The sequence below is a fragment of the Protopterus annectens genome, chromosome 1.part1 (assembly GCF_019279795.1).
Source record: "Protopterus annectens isolate FY-2018-M chromosome 1.part1, PAN1.0, whole genome shotgun sequence".
Classification (NCBI taxonomy): Eukaryota; Metazoa; Chordata; order Ceratodontiformes; family Protopteridae; genus Protopterus; species Protopterus annectens.
Window position 1 is genome coordinate 1761737867 of NC_056726.1, and position 24298 is coordinate 1761762164.

General features: G+C 37.6%; 1 protein-coding gene across 1 annotated transcript in view; it reads right to left on the reverse strand.

Moving 5' to 3' along the window:
- Positions 1-24298, reverse strand: part of SYTL1 (synaptotagmin like 1) — a 1083808-nt gene that overhangs the window by 822850 nt on the left and 236660 nt on the right. Inside the window, exon 2 of the mRNA XM_044084360.1 lies at positions 9046-9173. The gene's annotated coding sequence lies outside the window, so the exon portion shown is untranslated. The remainder of the gene's footprint in view (positions 1-9045; positions 9174-24298) is intronic.

A 24298-nucleotide genomic window follows, 5' to 3' on the forward strand; every position in this document is an offset into this window, starting at 1 on the left:
CACACTTTTTCTTATACTGCTCATTTATCTGGCACGTTCATAGGTGATTACTAGGCTAACAAAACTAAGGGAGATTTTTAAGCCTAGCTCTGTTTCCCAAGGTAAGAATCAAACCTTGTACCCTTGTGTGTACTTTGGGAGGTAAACATCTTAACCATTATACCAGCCCCATCCTCCTTTAATAAGAATCTAACTCAGTGGTTCAAATAAATACTTTTGTGCAAAAACAGAGTGTCATACCATTTCATCCATGTCTCATTTATAATTTTCATGCATGTCTCACACTGTTTTATCAATTTTCAGTCAAAAACTGAATAAGTTAATAAATAAAAAGCTGTTTGACCATCCATTCTTTAATTCATTCCTTTGATAGTAAGGTTGTGTACTGGTGTGAGGAATCTTTTCAACAAAGAGCCAAGTCTACAGAGAAACAGCCTATTTGTATGTACCAAAGTGAAGTACACAGCTATATGACCAACTTTCATTTGTAGAATAGGCGTACAGTAAACAAATTTCACCAGAAAATGCAATGGTGATAGTTCAAAAGTGAATTTCTAGTGAACATGAGAGAGACTTAAGGGAGAGACAAAATAAATTGCAGTAGATAGCTTGTAAGGGAAACAGAAAAGTGAACAGCTGATGAGTTGAAGCAGGGGACTGAAGAAAACAAATATAGATAGACAGATAGAGAGATGGATGTACAGCTTTAACAATACATGTGGTGCCACAGAGTAAATTTAAAAAATTAAGACATGGGTAGTATCACCAGCAGTCCAGGAAGGTAGATGGCTATTTTCAAAGCATTTACAATATGATTGCCCAGTAACATAATGAGATAGAAGTGAGTTGAAAGATGCTAAAAACCATCACATAGGCGACATGATACACATTAATTAATTAATTTTAATCAAGAAGTTTCTAATTTAGTCACAACTCTGCAGCATAGATGAGGAATAAAGCCCTGATTATGAACAAGATTACATGATTTCATATAGTAGATCAGGTGCTGCTAAAGTTGGACAGGAAAAGGATGACAGTGAGTGGATGATTCTGGCTTATCCATCCTCAGGGATGGAGGTCTGGTTATGGTCCGTCAATTTTCACAGTGCAAATAGAGGCATGTATAATACAGATTGACCAGGACCAGGGATGTGGATTTGGAAATGTCAGACTGGAAATGGTAGTCTCATTAACGCAGATGTAGGGACATACAAATGCACAGTGAGGATGTAGGAGGCCCTGCAGTGATGCATATTTTCCATGAACCACCTGGATAAGGGGATAGAGCCTTCAGTAAATACACTTTCATTGTCAGGATGCTGGCAAGGTGCAAATCATCTCCCAGACTACCTGGATGATATCCCCCCTTCTGTCAACTCTCACACTTATACTGAGGACTCCCTAGGGGAGGGGAATGAACTAAGCTTCTTTGAGGCTCATCTTGCTTTTGAATTGAGGTATGTGCTATCACAGAGACATGGTTCAAAGACCCATCATGCATTCTGAAAATAACAGGTTATGCCTCTTTAGACTCCATCTAGCCCAACAGCCAAGAGGGTTGTGTAACCATGTCAATCCTTTAAAAGTAGGGTTATAGACTGGGCATGAAATACTCTACATCCATGTTACAATAAACAACAGAAACTATACCACTGCAAAACATTATCAACCCCACTCCATGTCACCTCAATAAAATGAACACTTGATAAACTTTTAGCCCTGCTGTTAAAAGAAAATACTTGTTTTCTCAATGATTTAAATTATCCCTCCACTGAATGGATGAACTATTATGCCTCAACCAATAACTGATTACAAAAACTCCTAGACATCATAAGAGACATCAAGAGGAAAAAATCACATCAGATAGTATGTTGATTATGTATCCCCATCTGTGCTAAGTTAAAAATTACCACACACCCTTCTCTCTCTGACCACAATGTTGTAATGTTCTTCATATAGTACAAACATAACCAAATGAAAAAAATAATAACATGTTTAAAGTGAACTACTGTCATTTCCATATTGAATGCAGATGGGCATAACATCCTTATCAGTTCTGATACAACAAAATGTGTATTTTTGCATTTAATTTTGTTGGTAAACACTACCCCACAAAAATGTTCTTGATGCTATAATCCCCTACCATGGCATCATGAAAGACTGAAATCACAAAGCCTCACCACTTAAATTAGTTTATAAGTTACTACGTTTCTAGCAAGACAAGTTGACAGTTATATCTCATTGCTGTAACACCCTGCATTGAAAATTAACGTGATAATTTATTAGTAAAGTGATAAGTTTTGTAAGTTACTGATCTCAAAAACAAGTATTTTTGCTTTGGATGCTTATAATGCTTTGCTGGGGCATGTTAATTATTGCCAGTAACTATACTGCTATCATTTTGTTTAGGTTCATTTTACAGACAGTGCAAATAAAACCTCTCAAAATGTGACACTTCTATAATCCTCATTATTTTTCAAACCACTTGCTGCTATGAAATTAATTGTAAACAAAGATCCAAGACAAGTGCAGCAATATAATTTAATGACTTTTCAAATGCTATCTATGATGAAATAAACAACCATTTTGTATCAGTCTGTATATTAGCCCCCTCTCACCTACCTAGTGATGAATCATTCACAGCCCTTATTACTTAAATAAAAACACTGACAAATTCATCCCTGTGATGTATAAATATGGCAGAAAATTCTGCAATAAATCTAAATGGTAGAGTTACAAAATCAACAAATAACTAAACTGAAAGAAATGAGCATTCATAGCCTACATATTTTACTCAGACTGCAAAATAATGGATAAAGTCAACTCCATCCAAAACAGCTTGCAGTGTGACCTTTGTCTTACTACTCTGTATACATTACGCTTCCTCATTATTTAAGCCCCTTCTCTCTAGCTGTGTACAACTGTGTTTACATTTTCAGTGGTGCAAGTTGACATGAATGATGGATTGCATTTTTATAAGAAAGGTTTGCAGCCTGACTGATATAGCAGAATATTGCAGTACTTATTAATGTAGGCACTAAAAGTGAGACGGTAACAAACAAAATCACCATGGTAAATTGATAACAATGTTTAACACTGAGTAGATATAAGGCTATATAAAATGATAAGTAATGGTTTCAAATATCAAAAACTTAAGCAAAAAGATTCATAAATACATCACTCTGATGTTACAGTAATGATTGCCTTATGAGAAAAAAATTGGTGCAGTTGTAAAAACACAGTACAGATAAAAATAGCATGGGATACAATCTGTTAGAGACTGGGGAGGCAGACAAGGAATAAAAATATCTCTTTACCTAAATGAATGTTTCAAACCAAAGCAAAAGCATATGAGAAAGATGGTCTGTAGTTAATATTGGAACTGGAAATGACATCACAATCTATTTTAAGATTGTTCCCTTCCATGCTGGTGGATGAGGAAATGAAAGAAGCTAACTTCAGAAAACCAGAGAAACAGGAGATATGAGAAATGGGGACCATTAAAGTTATATAAAAAACACTGACTATAGCCATGTTACTGTCCTTGAAAACAGCTTCCCACCACAGTTACAGGTTCATTATTCTTGCCCCAAAGTAGAACACCACTACCTAGCACTGTAAAAAGTCAAATGGTTCTCAAAACCACAAAGAGAAAACTTCTCCTAAACTCTCATTGCCTATAGTCCTTCCCATTCTTAGCTAATTAGCTCACATCATGTACTTTAAGCTACAGACTTAGATCTCTTCCATCCATTATACCCCCCATTCAAACATAAAAAAACAAGACATCACTCCACTACTCACATATTGTCTGTGCTGAGTATAGTAATTCCTGGTAATAAATATAAAACAAGTTTCTCCCTTCAATGAATTCAAAATTAAGTAAAAAAATGTATCTAATTAAGTCAGTAGTAGATGCTATCACCAGCACTGTGTAATATAAACACCCTTTATCAACTATCCCACAGACTTTCATAGGAATAAATTCTCTTAAAACTCACCCCCTTTCAGATAGGTCATACTCCTTAGTAAAGTGGCAGTTAAAACTCTTGAGCTCCTTTTAACCTAGATTTCCCCACAATAATAAATTTCTTTTTTCTTTCCTTCTCTTACCTTTTTCTCTTCCCATCTTTCCATGCTTTTTTCATTATACCCATTCTTTGTAGGATGTCTTCTATTAGACTCTGTAAATAATGTAAACAACTTACACTATTTATACATTAATCTGTAGTTAATGCATTTATTTTAGTCATATGTGTATATACATTGTATACTGCACTACAAACTGTTCTCCTAAAGCATTTATTCTCAAGTACTCATTACACCGTGACTAAAATGTGATCATTTTTTGAACTTTTCCTGGAATGACTCTGAAAATGGCCCACACAGATCAGTACTTTAACCTGATTAATGCATATTAAATATATAAATAAATAAAAGGAGTGATATTATTTTGGCTGCATCAGGCTTTGTCTTCAAATTCCTTTTGTTGCAATGCATTCTTGTTCGAGACCTGATAACTTCCAGTAGACAAAGACACACAATCTTAGATCTGGAAATGTATTTCTATTTATGGAAAAATAGGTGCATTGCATTGCTTTCTTTTCCTTTTACTAACAGTTAAGCTCACTAGCACAAATAACTTTCTGCAGTAGTGATGTGGAAACACTGTCTCATTAATTGTTGACTGACTTGCTTAAAATTGCATAGTATGCAAGAAGAGACTGAGGAAATCAACCCCAGGGCTGCAGGATGAAACTAGTTATCTACTAGTAAGCTTAGCTTTCAATGCATTACTGCCAGATATGTTGTCAAGCACTTAACTAAGCTGAAGTAACTAAGCTGAAAGTAAACATGACTGGATGACTGACAAAATGGAAGAGTGCTTGGGACTTTCCAAGATGGCTGCACACTGATTAACAGCTAAACTTCAGCTCTCCCAGTGTGAAAAAAGAAACTGCAATGATTCAATCTGCTGCATCCAACTGTCCAGAATATTCTTTTCCTAGAGTAGCATAGTAATTATTTTTTTGCAGAACAGGCTAAGGAAGAAATACAAAAATTTGTCCAACAAAAGTGAGCCATCAAGCAGAAGGGGAGCTCTGCTTTTCATTCTTCTGATAATAAAGCATGCAGAGAGACTCTCAGTGAAACCAGTTCAAATGTTTCAAAGGAAAATGCCTGAGAGACAGAGAGAAGCACAGCAGATGACTAGAAGAATCGGGAGCACTTTGGAATTGAATTGAACCAGAATATGGAGTTGGGAGAGCAAGATGAGCAGGAGGAAGACCAGCAACACAGGAATTAGTGAATAAATGCGAGACTGTAAAGCATCAGTCATGTTTGTGAAATGCAACTATATAAGAAAAAGTGGAACAAGTGGATTTTTGTTAACTTTGTTAAACTTGTAGCAAACGGAAAGGCATTTTCCTCATTTCATGTCATTAAAGTTTGGAAGGACACTGAGGGGAGCAGGAAAGAAAACCGTAACTTTTAAGTAAAATAATTTTTATTCTTAACAGTATTTCTATGAAACTTTTAACAATATAAATTGCATGCTTTACAATAAGGCATTTTCAGTTGTTCTTATGTGTGATAAAAATACAAAAGCAAACAGATGCCTTTTTTCTCTTTCTTTCTTCTTTCTTTTTTACTATTAAGAAATGTAGGCATTACAAAAAGGCTTGACAAAAACATATTTACCTTAATAGGCTGTAATCTTGGGTTGTTGAGGTTGGAGATGAGGCACAAAAGTACACAGATCATAATGCTGTATATGTACAGCTGATATGTTTTCTCTAAGTTTTGCATAGGTGAACATCTGGATTAAAACCCTTGGCTTAATTTAAAAGCAGTTTTAAGTGGAAAGAAGTAAATATGACAACAATGAATAAACTGAAAAGTTTCCTTTACCAGTGAATGTTTCAGCTTGTCTTCAGAAGCCTGCAGTTGAGGACTGCATTTTTTTATGTTTCCATGGAGAAAGCTGATAATAGGGAAATAAAAAGCCCAAACACTGGTTTCTTCAAGGCTAGAAGTATTTTTTGAAAGCATGCAGGTTGTTTTTCACACCTGAGCAGGAGATAAGGATAAAAAAATTACCAACACCAATTAGTGTAATTAGAAGCACAGGCAATGAGATGCATCTTAGAATAGATAACCTAAATTTTATCTGTTTATTTCAGACAAGTGTCCCTATTAAGAAAGTTAAACTTCATTATTTGAAGATATAGTAGTTTTGTGCGTCTGCATTAATTTAACAGGTTTGGGGTGTCTTGCGGGTGTGTTTATTTTATTGTTTTTTTTGTAGATTTTCATTAAATCAAAAAGTCTTGTAAAATGTGACAAAGGTTCCAATATAGATGATAAGAAAAAATGATAAAGGATTAACCTGCCAACTATTAGTGGATTCATGTTTCACAAATGGTGGAAATAGACATTTAAAAAAAACTGTCATATATAATAGGTAGAAATAATGACTTCTTATAATAGCAAAACTTTCCATATTTTCTTGAAATGTGAATGGCCTCACAGGTACAGACAAAAAAGAAAGAATATTTAGCTATATTAAGACATGCAGAGCTCAAATACCAATGCTTTAGAAGACACGTTTGGAAAGAACTGAGCATGTGAATTTAATAAAGAAAGGATTTTATGATGATTACTCAGCAGAATATCAGGGACAAAGGGATATAGGATTACTTATATTAATTGCTAGTAGACTTCCAATAGTGATAAAAGAGGAAAAAAATAATGGCAGATTTGTGGTAGCAACAGCTACTGGAAAGGGATGATGATTATGCTGGCATATATTTATATTCCACATAAAACTGTTACTATGAAGAATAAAATATTTTTGGGAGAAATAATCAGCTTTTAGCAGGGGATACTACTTATAGATGGGGACTGCTATCCGAGTTTCAAAAAAGATGATGCATCTGGGGGCCTAGAAGGAAAATTATAACAAAATAGGGTAGATTTCTAAAGAAATATATGAAAATATTTGGTATGGAAGACATGAATTCAGTAGTAGGAACTTGGAGCTGGGGAATTTACATATTATTCCTCAAGGTACAATAACTTGGCTAGAATAGACAGAAATTATATTTCAGAGGAACATGTGCATTTAATTAAGAACTTTGACACACAACCAATAACTATTTATGATCATGCACCAATAATTGCTAAGATAAAACTACAATGTAATGAAGTAAAGATGAGACACTAGCAATTTCTCACCTACCTGTTAAAACAGAGTAATTTAAGGAATGGATAGTGGAAGTTATGCAGGAGTTATTAGGGAAGATAAAAGGTATTCCATAAGTTATAGCTAGTGAGTGGGATAAATTGAAAGTGGAGTTTAAAAATAGGGTAGAAATAAAATAATAAAAGAAAAAGAGGTATGGTTAAGAAGTAACAGGAATTATCTAGAGGGGCTGACAAAGGTTGAAGTATTATAGAATAAGGGGAATCTCACAGCACCAGAAGAGCCACAACTGCAGAATACTAACAATAAAATAAGTGAGTACCTGGATAATATGCATAGAAAGATTGCTGTTAAGCAACAATTTATTTTGATAATAGCTCTAATGCAGTGACTTAGGCAACAGAAAGTAGAAAGGATTGTTGCAAATTTAAGGTAGCTCATAACAAGAAAAAAAACAGAAATCCTATGTTGGCGTTAGAGATATTTTGAAAAGTTTAAGGAGATTTGTATAAAGCAGACAAGTGGAAAATCAAGAAAAAGCATAAATGGAAACATCTATGGAAGACTTAAATATGCCATATTTATCTGACAACAAGGACCACTTAACCCCACATCATCTTGCCTTGCTCTATTCAGTAAGTAGGAACAGTAATTCTCTAGATCAGTCAGGAAAATATAATGAGAATAGTTAAGTATTGTTTTTCTGTAATTGTGTGATTCTTTCCAGCTGTGCTATTTTCAATATTTTCTGTGTCTGAAACTCTGGTGTTTACTGTAAACATATATTTAGGATTTTCTTGTTCTGTTAGTATTTATTATTAAACATATTTAAACTATTCATTCTGGCAGGGCCTTTTTAGAAAATAATTAAGCTTTGAGAGTATTTGCATATATGTACTTTGTGATAACTATGGCCACTCCTGAAAGCCTGACTGTTTGGTCAACATTAGCATTTGTATTAATATTAACTTCACTCAGCATACTTGGATATCCTTTTAAGAGCCTAAAAAGTAACTGACTGGTGGCAGTGAATCTGCTTTATAGTCTGGGCAAAGTTGGTAGATTGAGTAATCTGTGCCACCCTTTCTCAGGTGCGTGTGTGTGTGTGTGTGTGTGTGTGTGTGTGTGTGTGTGTGTGTGTGTGTGTGTGTGTGTGTGTGTGTGTGTGTGTGTGTGTGTGTGTGCCAGCTACAGGGAGCAGGGACATGAAACACTGGCTTCACAGAGAGGTTGCTGCATGTGCCAGTGGAGATCCTTATTGGGGACCTGGGGAGAGACAGATATAGAGAAATCCAGATCCCAGGCTGAATGCGTCTCCTTGTGCTCTTAAGGGAAATTGTGCTTGATTCAGAGAGGTCTGCGTCTGGAAATACTGAGTGTATCCATTTGTATTCCACATGAATATCCCTCTCTGGTGTTAGTGATGAGGATGCAGGCTCCTTGATCCTGGTCCAGAGTGGGGAACGTCACACCAAGTATGCCATTACATAAGTAGCCAGCTTTGCAGGAGCTATGTACATGTTGGGCATGTCATCATAGAAGAATTAAACCTTTACATGAAGAGTGTACATCTTGAAAATAACAAACTGAAGCAGATCTCAAAAAATCATACATAAGAACAAATGGATATTATTCAAGAAACATGTGAGGAACTATTTATTCACAGATAATAATGGGTACATAGAACAGCATTCCTGGATGGCTGTGAGGATAAAAACAGCATGAGAATTCAGGAATACATGTCACAGAATAACAAAATGTGTTCTTTAAGCAAGATTCACAGCTTCTCAGAAAGGCAGGCAATAGACAGAATAGAAGGGCTTACAAGCATTACTTACTTTCCATTAAATAGTATGATTTTGTTTCTCTTTTTCTTTCTCTCTCTTTTTTGACTCTGCGTTTTCACTCAGAAGCTTCCTCTATTTCCTTTTAGTGAAATATCATCTCCATTCTCCACTGGACATACCTGATCAACAAAATGAACACATAAGAAAAATACATGAATGAATGCAAAACTATTATTTTGAAGATGACCAGTTAAACATATTCTCTCCTTGTTACTTGTTTTATTTGATCTTCCACTTTCACAAAAGCACAGATCACAGACACAATCAGAATCAACAAATACATAACAAACATGAAAAAAAATAGTTAATATGACAATAAGCATTACAAACCCAGACAGGTTCATATGAGGTTACTCGGCTAGTGGCCTAACCATGTTAATCCCATGTTGTCCTAAATGTCCTTATTAGGTGGACATAGACAGCAGAGGGGAGTTATTTCATTTCATTTCATTCTTTGCTGAAAAGTTCCTTTAGTATCATGTTGATCACACTGATTAACATGCTAACATGTAAGGGAAATTTATTCTAGAGGTTAGGGAGGCACTACATTATTTATAATTATACAATGACTGGTCATTAACATTCAAAAATGTGCACACTGATTGGCCAGCCCAACCAGCATGCCCGTTGTAAAACCGAGAATATACCAATGAAAAAAGTCCGGTCGCCCAGACTTGTTTGTGTTGGTATAGTCTTTAAAATTTATTTTTATTTCTTACAAAATAAAATCTGTAGTCACCAGAGGGGCAGCATGGACAAAATACTAAGGAAATCAGGTATGTTATTTAAAACTAAACACCTGTACCTGAAATCCCTTGTATTTCATCCATGCTGTCTCTCTCCTACCCCTAAACTGCCCTAAAGCTTTTTTTTTTTTTAATTAAAAAATAAAAACACAAAAGAAAAACAAAGCAACGGAGATCTTCTTTTCTCCATTGCTTACTTTCCTGAGCACTGATGTACTAGCTATGTGTGGGAACGCAAGTGCCAAACGCATGCACAGTACATCAGATAAGGCTCAAGGAAATGTCCAGTGGCGGAAGGACAGCATGTCACCCTTATACAAAGACATTATTTAAGAAAAGTAAGTATTTTTTTCTTAAATAATGTTGTATAATAGCAATAAACTAAGGCTGGGTGTGGCCAATGCTGGATTTACCCATGGTTGTTTTCATTTGGTCACTCGGGCTTCGCCCTCTTGACCAAACCACACCAACAATGGGTAAATCCAGCATTACTCACACCAAGACATGGGTTATGATACTATTCAATGAAAAAAAATGACTTTCAAACTATGGGCATCAAGTGTGTTGTGATGGTGTCAGCAGCAATGGCCTCACATGATGCAATATTGAACAGCGCTGAAATAATTAAGGGTTTTTCTTACAAAACTCTAACTAATGAATGTATGGAACTATGCAACTAGTCTGAAGTTTTTATTTTTACAGACTCTCAAGAATCCTTTTTCAGATGTTAGTTTAATGTTGCTGTAAGGTGTACTAAAAGAGAGCATTAAGCAGTGGTATCAACACAGTGGTATATATGGTCATGAAAAGTGTCGTTACAGAAGAGGGTGAAAAAATATAATTTAGTGAATGTTTTTTTCTTTTTCACTAAAGTAATTCAATGAGACTCTTAGCAATGTAATAATCAGTGCAACCTTACCCTTACAAAAACATTGTAGGAAATAGAATATGTTTTGTTTCAGGAAGTATACGAGCTGTAGTTATGTATTAAATACTGTTACACCTCCCCTTATTCAAATGCTGTTTTGTTAGTAAACAAAAATGATTCTGGATTTTTACCTTATGAAGATGCCATATTTCAGTTGATTAGCATTAAATTCAAACTATAAAAAAAAATACAGAAATTTGTTTTAGAAGTGCAGTAAGTCAGTTGGAGGTATGTACAGCACAGATACTGAAAATCACCAGGGACTACAAGGCACTTACCCTTCAGGCCTCATGCCTGACCATACTCCTTGGCATTCAGTAATACAGCACCATACACACTCCTCATAATATATTGCTGAAGTGACTGCCAAGAGAAAGGCTGTTTTCCAGGATAGAAATTTTATATCCGAAGTAGTTGCTGGTTCAAAAGGAGGCAGGGTGAGTTTTTCCAGCACAAAATCGAGGTCCCATGCAGGAGTTGGTGATCTTCTGTGGGGCCTTAAATTTTTGGCCCCTCTAAGATACTGTTTAAGCAGAGGATGAGAAAAGAGGGGAGGCTCTGTGTTGTAATGAGCTGAGATGGCAGAGGCATGGATTTTTATTGAAGAAAAAGATAGGCCATTGTCAAGCATCTCAGTCAAATATTGTAAAATCTAAGGAATATTGGGCTTTTGCTGTGTCTGTTCCTTGTGCTTGGTTCCAAGCACAGAATCTCTTCCATTTATCAGCATAAGATTTTCTAGTACTAGGCCTTCTAAATTCCAAAATGACATCCATCACAGATTTACTAAAAGGTGTTGTTTGAATAATTAGTTGATCAGCCATGCTGCAAGAGTCAGAGTTTGGAGCTGAGTGTGCAGAATTTGATAGTTCTGCTGAGACAGTAGATGAGGTATTTGAGGCAAGTACCATGGAGGAAGCTGTAGTGGGTATCGGTGCTGGTGAGGCCAGTCCAGAGCAAGTAGGATCATTTTTGTTTTTTCCTGTCTGACTTTTAGTTAAGACCTTGGAGAGTACAGGCAGAGGGGGAAAGGCATAGACTGATAGGTTTCATCCACTTTCTATGCTTTTTTGTGATGAGTTCTTGTGCAGAATTTTTCCAACTGATAATTTTGGGGAGAGGCAAACAGATCTATGTCTGGGCTCCCCCATTTCTGTGTTAACATGCTGAAGATTTGTGGATCCAGTTTCCATTCGTGCGGGTCCATACGATTTCTGCTTAGTTCGACTGCCAGAGTATTTTGCTTTCCTGGCAGGAATTGAGCTTGAAGATGTATTTGGTAAGTCAAGGCTGTGTTCCACAAGGCCATGGCTAGTCTGCAAAGGGGGTAGGAATGTGTACCCCCTGCTTGTTTATGTACCACATAACTGTGGTGTTGTCCATCTTTATCAGTAGTTAAGTCCTTGAAGGCTGTCAGAGCATTCTGGGCAGCTAAAATCTCTTTCTGGTTGATATGCAGGTGCATTTGGTTTGGGCTCCATTTGCCCTGAATGCATCTCCCTGCCAGGTGAGCCCCCCAAGCATAGTCTGATGCGTCTGTAGTTAGGGTGGCAGGGGGTAGAGTGAATGACAGTCCCTTGTTTTGGTGACGTCTCTGCCCACCAAAGAAACTCCTGTTGTAGGCAGGGAATGAGAGGAATCATTGTTTCCAGACTGTGACAATGTTGACTCCATAAACATTTTAGGTACCATATGGAATTAGTAGAATGCAGGATGCCATGAACCCCAAAGCCTTCAAAATTTGTCTTGCAGAAAACTGGGTTTTTGTTGCCATTTGTTTGAAGTATGTTGTCAGTTGCCTTTGTTTGTCTGGTGTGAGGTAAGCCATCTGGGCAGTTGTACCCAGGAATGTAATTATTTGAGAGGGTACCAGTTGTGATTTCTTTTCATTTATGGTGTATCCTAGGCATGCTAGAAGCCTTTTTACAAATGCCAGATGTTGAAGAAGAGTGTCTTTGTCCTCTGCTTGAATGAGACAATCGTCCAGATAAGGGTAAATTTGTATGCTTCTTTGTCTGCAGAATGCAATTATTGGTGCCAGGCACTTTGTTAAGACCCTGGGCACAGTAGATAAGCCAAAGGGCAGTGCAGAGAATTGGTAATGCAAAAAACCTGCTTTGAAGCGGAGGTATCTTCTGCATGATTCCCTTACTGGGATATGCAGGTATGCCTCTTTTAAGTCTAGAGTTACTAACCAAGCATTCCTGCCTAGCATAGGCAGTAGCTGTTGTAAAGTCAGCATTTTGAATTTTGGAATGTCCAGGAACGTATTCCAAATCAATATGTCCAGTATTGGACACCATGAATTGTCTTTTCTGGGTACCAGGAAAAGTCTTGAATAAAAACCTTGTCCTTTTTCCTTTTCTGGTACTGGTTGAATAGCCCCCATATCCATGAGGGACATGACTTGTTTCTGGGCCTCTGCCCACTGGTTTTGTGGCAGACCTGGCCATCTGTTTGGAATTGGCAAAGTATGGAAATGAAATCTGTACCCCTGGAATACTATGTTTAATACCCACTTATCCTGTGTAATTAACTGCCAATTTTGAGCATGAAGTGCTAGTTTTCCCCCCAAGGGGGCTGCCAAAAGATAAGTGCTTGGTGATGGTAGAGGAAAGTCATTGAGAGTGCTTACTGTAGGGTTGTGCTTTGTTTCCTTCAGATTTGGAGGTGGAGTCACCCCATTGCTTTGACCTGTAAGAGCCCTGTGATTGGTATCTGGAGCCTTTTGAGCGCCTGGATTTGCCTTGAGTGGCTCTGTTGGACACATGAAAGGACCAATTTTTACTAGGCCAGTGTCTACTGAACCTGGCTGGCTGCACTTGCAAGAAATATTTTACAGTTTGCATAGATTTAGCTTTGTCTTCCATTTTCTTTAAAACCTCTACTGCCTTATTACCAAACAGAGTATCATGCTGCAAAGGGGCATCCAACAATTTAGCTTTAACATGATCAGGCAGATTTTGCTCCTTGAGCCAGGCATGCCTTCTAATCACAGATCCAGTAATGGCGGCCCTACAAGAGGTCTCCAAGGAATCAAAACCACATTACAAAGTATGCTTTCCAACCTGTTCTGCTGAATGCAATAATTTATGTAACTCTATTTTCCACACAATCTGAAATCAACATCATTTTCTGTTTCAGTAAGCCCATAACATGCTGTTGATATTTAAGCATATGAAACTGGCAATTTAAGGCCCTGATAGCTAAGGTTGCAGACGTATAAACCTTCTTTCCCCATCTATCCAGCGCCCTGGAATCTCTATCAGAGGGGGTAGGATTTTTGGCTGTAGAGGCCTTTACACCCTTGGGACCCTGAGAAATAGTCTCAGGATCAGCAGCAGGATTTTTGAATTAAATTTGTGGGAGTCAGGAACCCTGTAATATCTGTCTGGCAGCCGGAGGCAGGGAATCAGGAGCCATGCTTAATTCCGAAAACACATCAACAATGTCTAATACAGGAGGTATTGCCAAAGGCCTATGCTGAGGAAGAAGAAGGAAATCCCTAAGCCTCTTTTTTGATTCAGAGAAGTCCTGACTCTCCCAGTGAAAATGTTCCCTTAATGTATGCAAAGTCTCTCCAAAAGAGTAATCCTCAGGAGGAGATGCAGATGGGATGGATTCCTCTGCATCAGAATCCTCATAGGGTGGAACAGAAAATTCCTGATCAGAAGAGGAATCAGAAGAAATGGAAACCTGATCTGAAGATTCATAATCAGTGCCTTGCCTAGGCCTCTTAGCAGGGGGGGGGGGTGGAAACCCCTGATCAAGGTAATTAAATCCTCAGCCATTTTGATTATCTCTTTTCTTAGGCATAGGGGCCTGAGCATGTGGCTCATGCATCAGTTTTTTAGATATAGAAGATGTTTTTGACCTTGTTTTTGTTGCTGGCATTGGTTTAATATAATGTTGAGGCCTGAAAACACCCTCAGATGCCGGTGCCTGCTCAGCGGCTCCGGACCCATCCAAGGGAGAGAAATCCGCAGGTTCAATACTCTGAGAATCTCGCTGCATACCGGACTTCAAATGGGTCTCGGTAGAGGCCTGTGACTCAAAAGTAGTGGGTATGAGGGGCTGCGAAAGTGCCTCACTGAGCACCGGCGAACCGGCGACTGGCTTAGGAGAAGCTTTGTTGTTGATTTTGAACCTCGACGGTCTGTCTCTGTCTTTTTCTTTGCATTTTTTGTGAACTCCGGTAATTGGATTGCTAACCGATGACATTTCAGGATAATTAAATCTTGTACCAAAATATTTAGAAGCAAGAATATACTGACGCTTAATAGTGGGTTGGTTAAATCTAGCTATAAACCGACAGCAAGGCACGTTGTGATCTGGGCCTAGGCAAGGGATACAGTACAAATGAAAATCCTTATGAGGTATTTGCTTCCCACAAGTAATGCAATTATTAACTTTTACTGACATCAGTAAGGAGCAAGAAAAAGTTTCCCCAATGGGGTACGTAGTGTTAGTTTGAAGACTTCGGTTCTGAAACTCGTACGAAAGTTTCAGGAGTCGGTCAACCGGCACTTGCGAACTGCTTCTGCTTCGGGCACCGCATGGCAAGAAAGACTGAATAAAATGGCGTCGGCTGCATGTTTTATACCCCTGAAGACCTGACGTCATGGAAGAAGAGACAGCAACTGACGCAGGACCCAAGACTTTGTTATTCAGGCCGACTGAGGTCATCCTGCCAGCAGATTACCCAAATGTAATGACTGCAACAGTGAAACAAAAGAACATCAGCATTAGAATGCAGTGGTCATTGAAACTTTTTATGGCCCATTGGGATGCAATTAAAGAAGAAGCAGATGTGAAGGTATTGGGACAAACTCATACTGTTGTGATGGGTGTGGGGCTAGCAGGTTTATGACCAGTCTCCATAGCAACAATGAAGTCACACAAGGACTTGGTTATATAATTGTGACTTAATTAAATGTGTAGAGGCTGGACTGTGAAACTGCTGTGAGAACATCCTATCTCTGAAAATTAGCTAGTCTGCAGTACTCCTTGTATCAGCTAGCTAGGAAACAGACACCAGGAGTTAGATTTTTCTGTATGCACTCTATCTTTGTTTATCGTACTTTATTTAATCTTTGTGTGCCAACCTATGTATATTTTATTTGATATTTGTGCTATTCAATTCATTAAGTAAAACCTGTTTTAATTATTTTTTAAGCTATTGTAACTGGTATTTATTTATTACAATAGTATTTATGCACTACTGCTTAATTGAGAAGAAGGTAATTATTGAAACTGAGGAATAACACACTGTAATAACCACATCTTTGAGACTGCTTCACCAACTACCTGTAAAAGAGATCAAGTGGCACAATCAGAGCACACCAGTAACTGGAGGTCTCTGACTTTCTTCAGAGTGGTGTCAGTACTACCAGGTCCAGGAAGAAAACTGTGTGGAATTGGAGGATTCAACATCTTTCCTTGGAAATTGTGCATGTGTGTGAATGTGAAAAATAATACTTTGAGTGAAAGGTAGTTACTGTGGCTAGAAGGGTGCTGGGAGATATTGGTTCACAGATAGAGTGGTATAGATCTATAAGTGAACAATGTGCAGTCTAATTTTGGTGTGGAGTTTGGAGACCCATATCAAGGACTGTAGCACATACTCCCTCTATGCTCTTAGTGCCAATACTGTGTTTTGTGGATTATTCATTTGAAATAGACTGGGTAACAGCATCTTCTTCACATTTAGTGGCATTGGCTGCAACAAGGCTGTCACATTTGGTGGCAGCGGTCGTCATAGTGAACACAATTTCTTTCCAAGAAAAGGACCATGCATTCACCTAAACTGTAAGTAACAGGGCTAAAGTCATTTAAAACACAGTCTGTCCTGCTTTCTTTAAAAACATTTGACTTAACTGAAAATGTAATTGCTTGTGAAACACTTGTAGTCTTAATTAGTTAAAAGAAACAAGTTCCTCATAATCCTATCTCAGCTTCTATAAATCAGCAGTTTGCCAATTGAGACTGAAGGTGATCAGGTTTTCAAACAAATTTTTTTTCAGAAATGAAATCTGTAAAATTTTATCCACCTGGGTAATCAACTTTTATTGTATTAAGATTCCTGTGTTAGCTTTATACATGCTGTTACTTTATGTCACACGGCAATGAACATGTACTGAACCTATCATTTCCCAGTGGAAGGTACAGAGCATACCTTTACTAGTAAACTGTACAGGAATACTTATAGTACCACAAAATAAAAATGACATCTTAGAAAATGAGTTATACTTTCTGATCATAAAAATCGTTGCTTATAGAACACTTGTTTTAAAGGTTTGAAAGTGTATAAATATAGCAGTAATGATCAATTAGTTTGTAAACTGAAATAAGTATATCATATGAAATTAGAACAAAGAACTATAAATAAGTTTTGAGTATCCAACACTCTGGCTCTTATTCCACCATTTGCCTTGTGGAAACTTTCACAACTTCCTGACTGTCTTGTGAAAGTACTGAACTTCCCCATTCATTAAGATGAAGTGAAACTATACTTATCACGTAACAATGGCTAGAACAGTGTTATTTTCATAGTTATTGTTTTAATACGTTCTTATTTCCCTTTACTTTTTTATTCCTACTACAAAATGTATCAGTCTTCAAGCCTTCTTAAGCATTTGCTATTTTAATTCAGATCTACATGACTTGGTCATGTACCAAGTTATCAGAAGGTTCTTACAGGTTCTTTCAAAAGTACAGATGTTGCCATTAAAAATGTCTATGAAATGCAGGAGATAAATATAAGAAGTGAGATAAACACAGTGTATTAACATATGAATATAACACATATCACTTGATCTGTAAATCATATAACTAATTGGAAGCCTTTATTTTTAAAATGTAAGAATAATGTTCATAAGGGCCTTGGCTTACAATTGCAATCATTGAGCATCTCAGAATTAAGACTTTTCATGATGTCTTTTTGTCTGTATCATTTAATCAAATAATACAGTGCTTAACTTCAGTTTCCAGATCAGAAAATCTAGAATGACATGAGCCAATGGAGGGCTTATGAATGAGGTGTAGTCTAAAATGAAGGCAGAACTGTCATCTCAGCAGAAACAGCTGGAGTGGTAAATCAGTTAGTAACTCAGTGGAAAGAGAGCACAAATAGAGGATATTTCAGTGCTTGGTACCACATTTAGTAAGTCAGAAGATGTAATGTAGAAAACAGTGTTTTTACATTCCCTGGCACCTCTCTATATCATTCATTTTTTCTACTATCACCACCATTCATTGTATGCAGACTTTCAGACTTAAAGGAGACCACCAGCAAGCATGTACCTTAGGATTATTCAGTAACGTATGGCCTGCAGAACCAAGGGAACATGAGAAGATGTGAGACTCAGCAGGATCAGGGTAACTAACACTGTGAGGAATCACTTCTGCCACACGAAGGCTAACATTGTTATGGAATACACTATTACTAAAATGGTGGATTGGAGTTGATAACTTCAAGCACAGGAGGAAGCAGATATGGACTTTAGCAAAATAAGAAACTGATGAAACAAGTATCAGGTGGAGTGGAAAGGTTATAAAACGGTTAGGGACCGTGTGCAAACTGAATGATCCCGTGGGTTCTCATTTACTGACAATTCTCTATACTTTATGTATCTCTTTTAATAAAGGCTCAGATTTATTTGTTTGGAATGATCACCACTAGATAAAAAGGAGATCATTGCATTTAAACCATTTATATACAACTGCTGTAGACTGTTACACCTCCAGCTGTCTACTTGCGTCTTTAGATTTTTTAGCATCGTCTGAAAAACAAAGTTGAAATGTATAAGCCGATCAAATGGAAATATCATGTGAGCAGTAAATGACAAATGATGAGTAGTATTAGTGCTGTTCAGAAAAAAAAAACAATAGTTAATATATTCACAATTGTTATGGCAATAGAGTAACAGACTACAATAAAAAATATATATATTTTTTTCCCTAAATCATTATAAATAGCTTTTCATATCTTGGAAACTGTATAACCTAACCATACATTTCTGGATGCTTGTTTGCTGAGATGGTGGACTGCGAACTGCCACTACCATGACTTACTGTGGAAAAGGGCTGCACTCCTTGGATATATTCCACTGCCCATCAATAAATTCTAGAACGTATATCATCACCAGGGGTATGATTTCTTAGTCCCACACACTAATACTAAATAGATTAAATTATGGAAAGACACACCAGTATGCAACACTAAACAGCTCACTAAGTGCACCTTGGCCTCTGCAGCATGCAGGAAATACTAATGTCCTGTATATAGGCCTACACCAGCCACACCTGAGAACAGGCCACCCACCGATCATAGTACAATTTCTAGCTCAGCTCCCCAGGTCCTTTTCTCACCACTCTGCCTGGTATTCAGTGACGACTGGTGCTTACTTGTCCACAGTAAGTGCAGTGGTGGTTGGTGACTTCAAATTAAAGGGGGGCTGCAAGAGACAGCTGAATAGGTGGGGCCAATGGGAAGAGGTGTGGCCAACTAGAAAGGGGTGGGGCTATGCTCAAAAACACAACAACTGGAACTTTAATTAAATATGCTGCCCTGGGTGCCAAATCATCATTATGAGAGTCCAATCAAGACAAAATGAAGTGTAGAAGAAAAAATATTTCAACGCATTGGCTACATGACAGCTTACTTAATATCTAGATGGAAACAAAAAGGTTGTGAGGCATGAAAAAATAAATTACTTTTTAAATACATTACTGCAATACTAGTCAAAATCAAGTATATAAAAAACAAGCATCTCCTTCCACTGCAGTTCTAATTATAACTTATATTCAGCTTTATAAAAGTACCAAGTAACATGCTGAAAGTAGAAATCTCTGTGATACCACCACTTGTAAAAATGTTTCTTATCCAAAAAAGACCTGCTGCCTGACAACAACTATCTACTTGTTTCATGGGGAAAACATGATCAAAGTAAAAAATGAACAGCAAACAAGAAACAAACTCAAGATAAATTGCTTAAAGGATTAGTGCACAGGTTATGGACCACACATGATAGATTGGCATTTTGTTTAGTTTACGGGTAAAGCCTGCAAAGATGACTGCAAATCTCCAACAAATGTAATAAGCTTCTGAAAATACTGTAATCCTGTCCTTTATTACAAATACTGTCATATGCATTTCAATACTTAAGGCTTGTACATTATCTAGTTATGAACACCAGAATCACAAACTAGATGCAAACACACAAAAGTGCCACGGAAACCTTGCTCCAGGTGGAAAAGCAGCTACAAGTAACTGAAACCTGCTCCAAGACCAAATAAGATTCTTAACGCAAAATTTATTAATAACGTTTTCGCCTTGTAAAAACTCAGCTTCATCAGAGAACAATACAATAGTAAAATACTTTTCTTTTATAACGCTCTACATTATCTAGTTATGTAAATATTCTCTGCATGGCAACAGTATGCTTATTAAAGGTTACTTGCATCTTACAATCTCAGACAAGTTTACCCGATGGTCATTAAAGCATTGCTACTTAAACACAAAGCAACAGGGCACTGTGACGGCATGCATTTTCTGAATAATAAGAAGCAAATCAACAGTATAAAAATATGACAGAAAACCAGAACATTCTACAAAATCAAGGACAGATGAAAAGCCACTGCCATACTTGTGTCTACCTTGGATGGGGAATACTCTACACACTTACACTGCATAACTGCACCTTGCCTTGGTTGGACACATCCAGAGTCACTACATGGGGGAGTGGGGTGCAACAAGTATGTCACAATTTGAAATGTCTCTGGCTGATGGTGATGGCTCTGACACTCATACCTCTCAACCTCAGAGCAAGAAATCTGGACAAAGCCATACATAAAAGTGGGACACAGGCCCAAAAATAAGGACAATTTTTAGATATTTCTCTTAAAAACTTAGAAAGATACTAGAATAGTAGTAGGTATTGCATTAGTATGAAATTTCTGAAGGGTATGAAATCTGAAACTCAAATGTATGCCATTATTTTCTGACTTCAGTCTTTAATGATTTGCCACTAATTTGGCAGAAAACCACAATTTTATGAAAAACAGACCAAAAATGGGATGCAAAAATATAAAATTGCCACGCAATACATCTGGGAACCTGCCAAAGAAGGGACACATTTTTAATATTAGTACTGTTAACTTGAGCTGCTGACAAAATAAGAGCATCTACATGCATTTCTGAAATAAAATTAATCGATAACTCTGATTATTACAGTTATTTATAATTGTAAACCCTCCACGTTTTCTTCCAAAATTGCCATTTTGCTGAGGGGTTATTAGGGGGAGAGCAACATTTTGAGCAAAAATTGGGGACAGTTGAGAGGTTTGGGTATTCCTAATTCTATAAAGCAATTTATTTACACATACCTCTCAACCTCTTAATGCAGGAAATCTGGACTAGGCCAACTAAATATACTGGGGGAACATACAAACAGTACTAAAAATTGCTCTTGTATAAACTTAAGACAGTTGATAGAATAACAGGTCTTGCTTTAGCATGCCTTTTTCTGAAGGTTACAATGTCTGAAACTCAATGTCTGTCATTATTTAGTGACTTCATTCCTAAATGATTTGCCAGAAAACCACAAATTTTATGAGGAACAAACCAAAAATAAGAAGCAAAAATCTATTTATTCTGCAAAAATCTGGACAGTTGAGAGGTATAGTTCAGCCTGTGTTGTCTGAGTTTACTGCCCTTCCCCCCTCACAAAATCATGGTCGAATGGAGCCTCCCCCCTGTAGCCATTCCAGTGTCCCATTCCTTGGTTATTTCCCCCCCATTTACCATAAACACTGTAATTTGCATACTGCTTTACTTCTGCAATGATTTGGATTTCATTTGAATGTTTTATTTTGCATTTTACAACACAGACCCTTATAGATATCTGCTAAACAAAGCAATGCAGTCTCACAATGAAAATAGACTTAGCATTAAAACTGTTCTGCCCTTGAAACCCACATTCATTCAAACAGCATTGAAACCCACATTCAAAGAAAATACATTTTGCCAGTGGCAGATAAAGATTAACTTTGGGCTGTTTTCAGATCATAGGCCCCTTGAACACGAAGCATAAACATGCTCTTTGATGCACCTTCCTGATTGTATTAAATTATATTCCTTGTACAATACAGTAAAGTCGTTAGAGGGCATTTTAATTTTGTTTTTAACATTTTTCCAGTAAACAATGAAACAAAATGCATGCACCAATAATGACAAAACTGCCCAATTCAGAACATGTCCATCATAAAAGTCTACTCAAACTTCTACAGTCCACCAGAATCAGTAAATATGCACAATCTCTGCAGAAGTAAAAGTCATCTAAATTCCACATTAAAGAAATCTGTAACTAATGAAGAGGTTGCTGCTAGCAAACAACTTTATAAGTCATTGTTTCATCTACAAATAAAGTGCCTGTTGCCCTTGAGGAATAAATTGCCTATGTTGCATTAAAGAATTGATAAGCTAGTAATATTGCAGTAGGGAATGGATGGCAAACTGATAACAGGTTCATACTTACTAGGTATCTTCGTCAAAAAGGACTGCAGCATTCACCCCATTTACAACACAGTAGGAGTATCAACAATGCATCTACCTAATGTGGGAGTAGAACCCACAGCCTTCTGCATCAAAAGCAAGTACAGTACCTGTTGTGCTATTAACAATGCAAGTCACCTCACCATAAGCAGTACTAAACTTTTGTTCCCCTGCAGCTCTCAGCTCCTTGTAAATTCTAGTCAACACTCTGCTGTATTTCTGAACTTTGCAGCACAAGAAATCTGGAAAAAGCCAACATTTATTGGGGGGGGGGGCAAAAGCCCAAATGCCAGGGACACATTTTAAACATTGCTTGTATAATGTTGGAAAGTTGCTACAATAAAATGCCGTGTTACCACCATACATTTCACTGCCAAGTCTTGAACCCAGGGGAACCCTGTGCAAAACAGTCAGAGCAACATACCACTATGCCAAATCAGCTGTTTTGTGAAAGAGAGGAAGACTGAAACTTAAATGACTACCATTTAGTGAATTCAGTTCTCACAATAGCTGTCAACCTCTTAGTACAAAACACCTAAACAAAGCCAATAATGGGGGAATACAGCCCCCAAACATATTCAGTGAATTCAGTTCTCACCATAGCTCTCAACCTTAGCACAAAAAAACTGGACAAAGCCAATAATGGGGGAATACAGTCCCAAAAATAAGGACAAATTTCCAGTATTCATGTTATAAACTTAGAAAATTGCTAGAATAAAAGGTCATGTACTTTCTGAAGAATATGAAGTCTGAAATTCAAATGCCTATTATTTTTATTTAACATTTGTTAACCAGGAAAGTCTGACTTGGAACAAAAGCCAATTTTCAGCAGAGCAGGGAGAAACACTCCAGACACATGTCTTTGTAAGATGGGAAGACATGCAGACTCCACACAGAAAGCACCCCAACCAAGAATCAAACCAGAGAACCTGTAGCTGTCAGGCAACAATGCTACCAGTGCACCACTGACATTGGCAGCAACAACAAACATACAGAAACCACATATTTTACGAGGAACAGAACAAATATGATGCAAAACTCTGCAATTTTTTACAGCTGGTGGTGAGTAGGGAATTCAGGCCCTTACTACCTGCACCCAAGGTACAGAGTTCAAGCCTGAGTGTTCAATCCTGAGTATTCTCTACCCACCACCATGTGTTCACTCTAGCCACCAGTATGTAGCAACTGGGGCATTACACACACATACATACACACACACACACACACACACACACACACACACACACACACACACACACACACACACACACACACACTCTACCTCCATAGCAGCAACTCCGTTCGTCCTCCATAGATCCAGCAACTCTGTTCATCCTCCACAGTTCCTGTAGCAGCCTGCACAAGCTGTTTCCCCACAAGACATCACGAGAGTAGGCTGGTAACCTTCCAGTCTGTGTGGTCATCACTGCACAGACTTTTGGGCTGGCAGGGCAGATATCCCTGTCTTCCCTATCCAGACTGCCTAACAAGGCAATCTGGAGTTCACGCATGCATGCTTGGAGTTCTGAATACCAGGAACTCCAAGCACACATGCATGGAGTTCCAGGACTTGTGATTGTTTTTTCTATTTTTACAGGTGGGAGGACTCTTTAATTTTTATTCTTTTCTTTTTTACAGGTGGGGGGGGGGGGGCTGCAGTCCTGCAGTCATATAGCACAAGCCGCCCCTGAGGAAGTGACAAAATAATTGACAAACACACACAATACATGCATACATTTCTGGAAAATGATGGTAATATCCTCTAACATCATTTGTGTGAGCATTTTTATTCTTTGCTGAGTATTGTGTTTTCTCAGCTTACTGGATTTGTTTTGGTTTTTGAATAAAAGAACTTCTTCTACAGTTTCCGACCTTTATTTGGACTCTCCTGTCAAGCCTGGATTTTGGTTTTCGTTTTGTTGGTTTGCTTCCATCCTTTTTTTTGGTTTTATCATTGTTTTTTTGTCCTGGCACAAGGAAGTAAACAGCCATCACCCCATATTACCTGACTGAGGA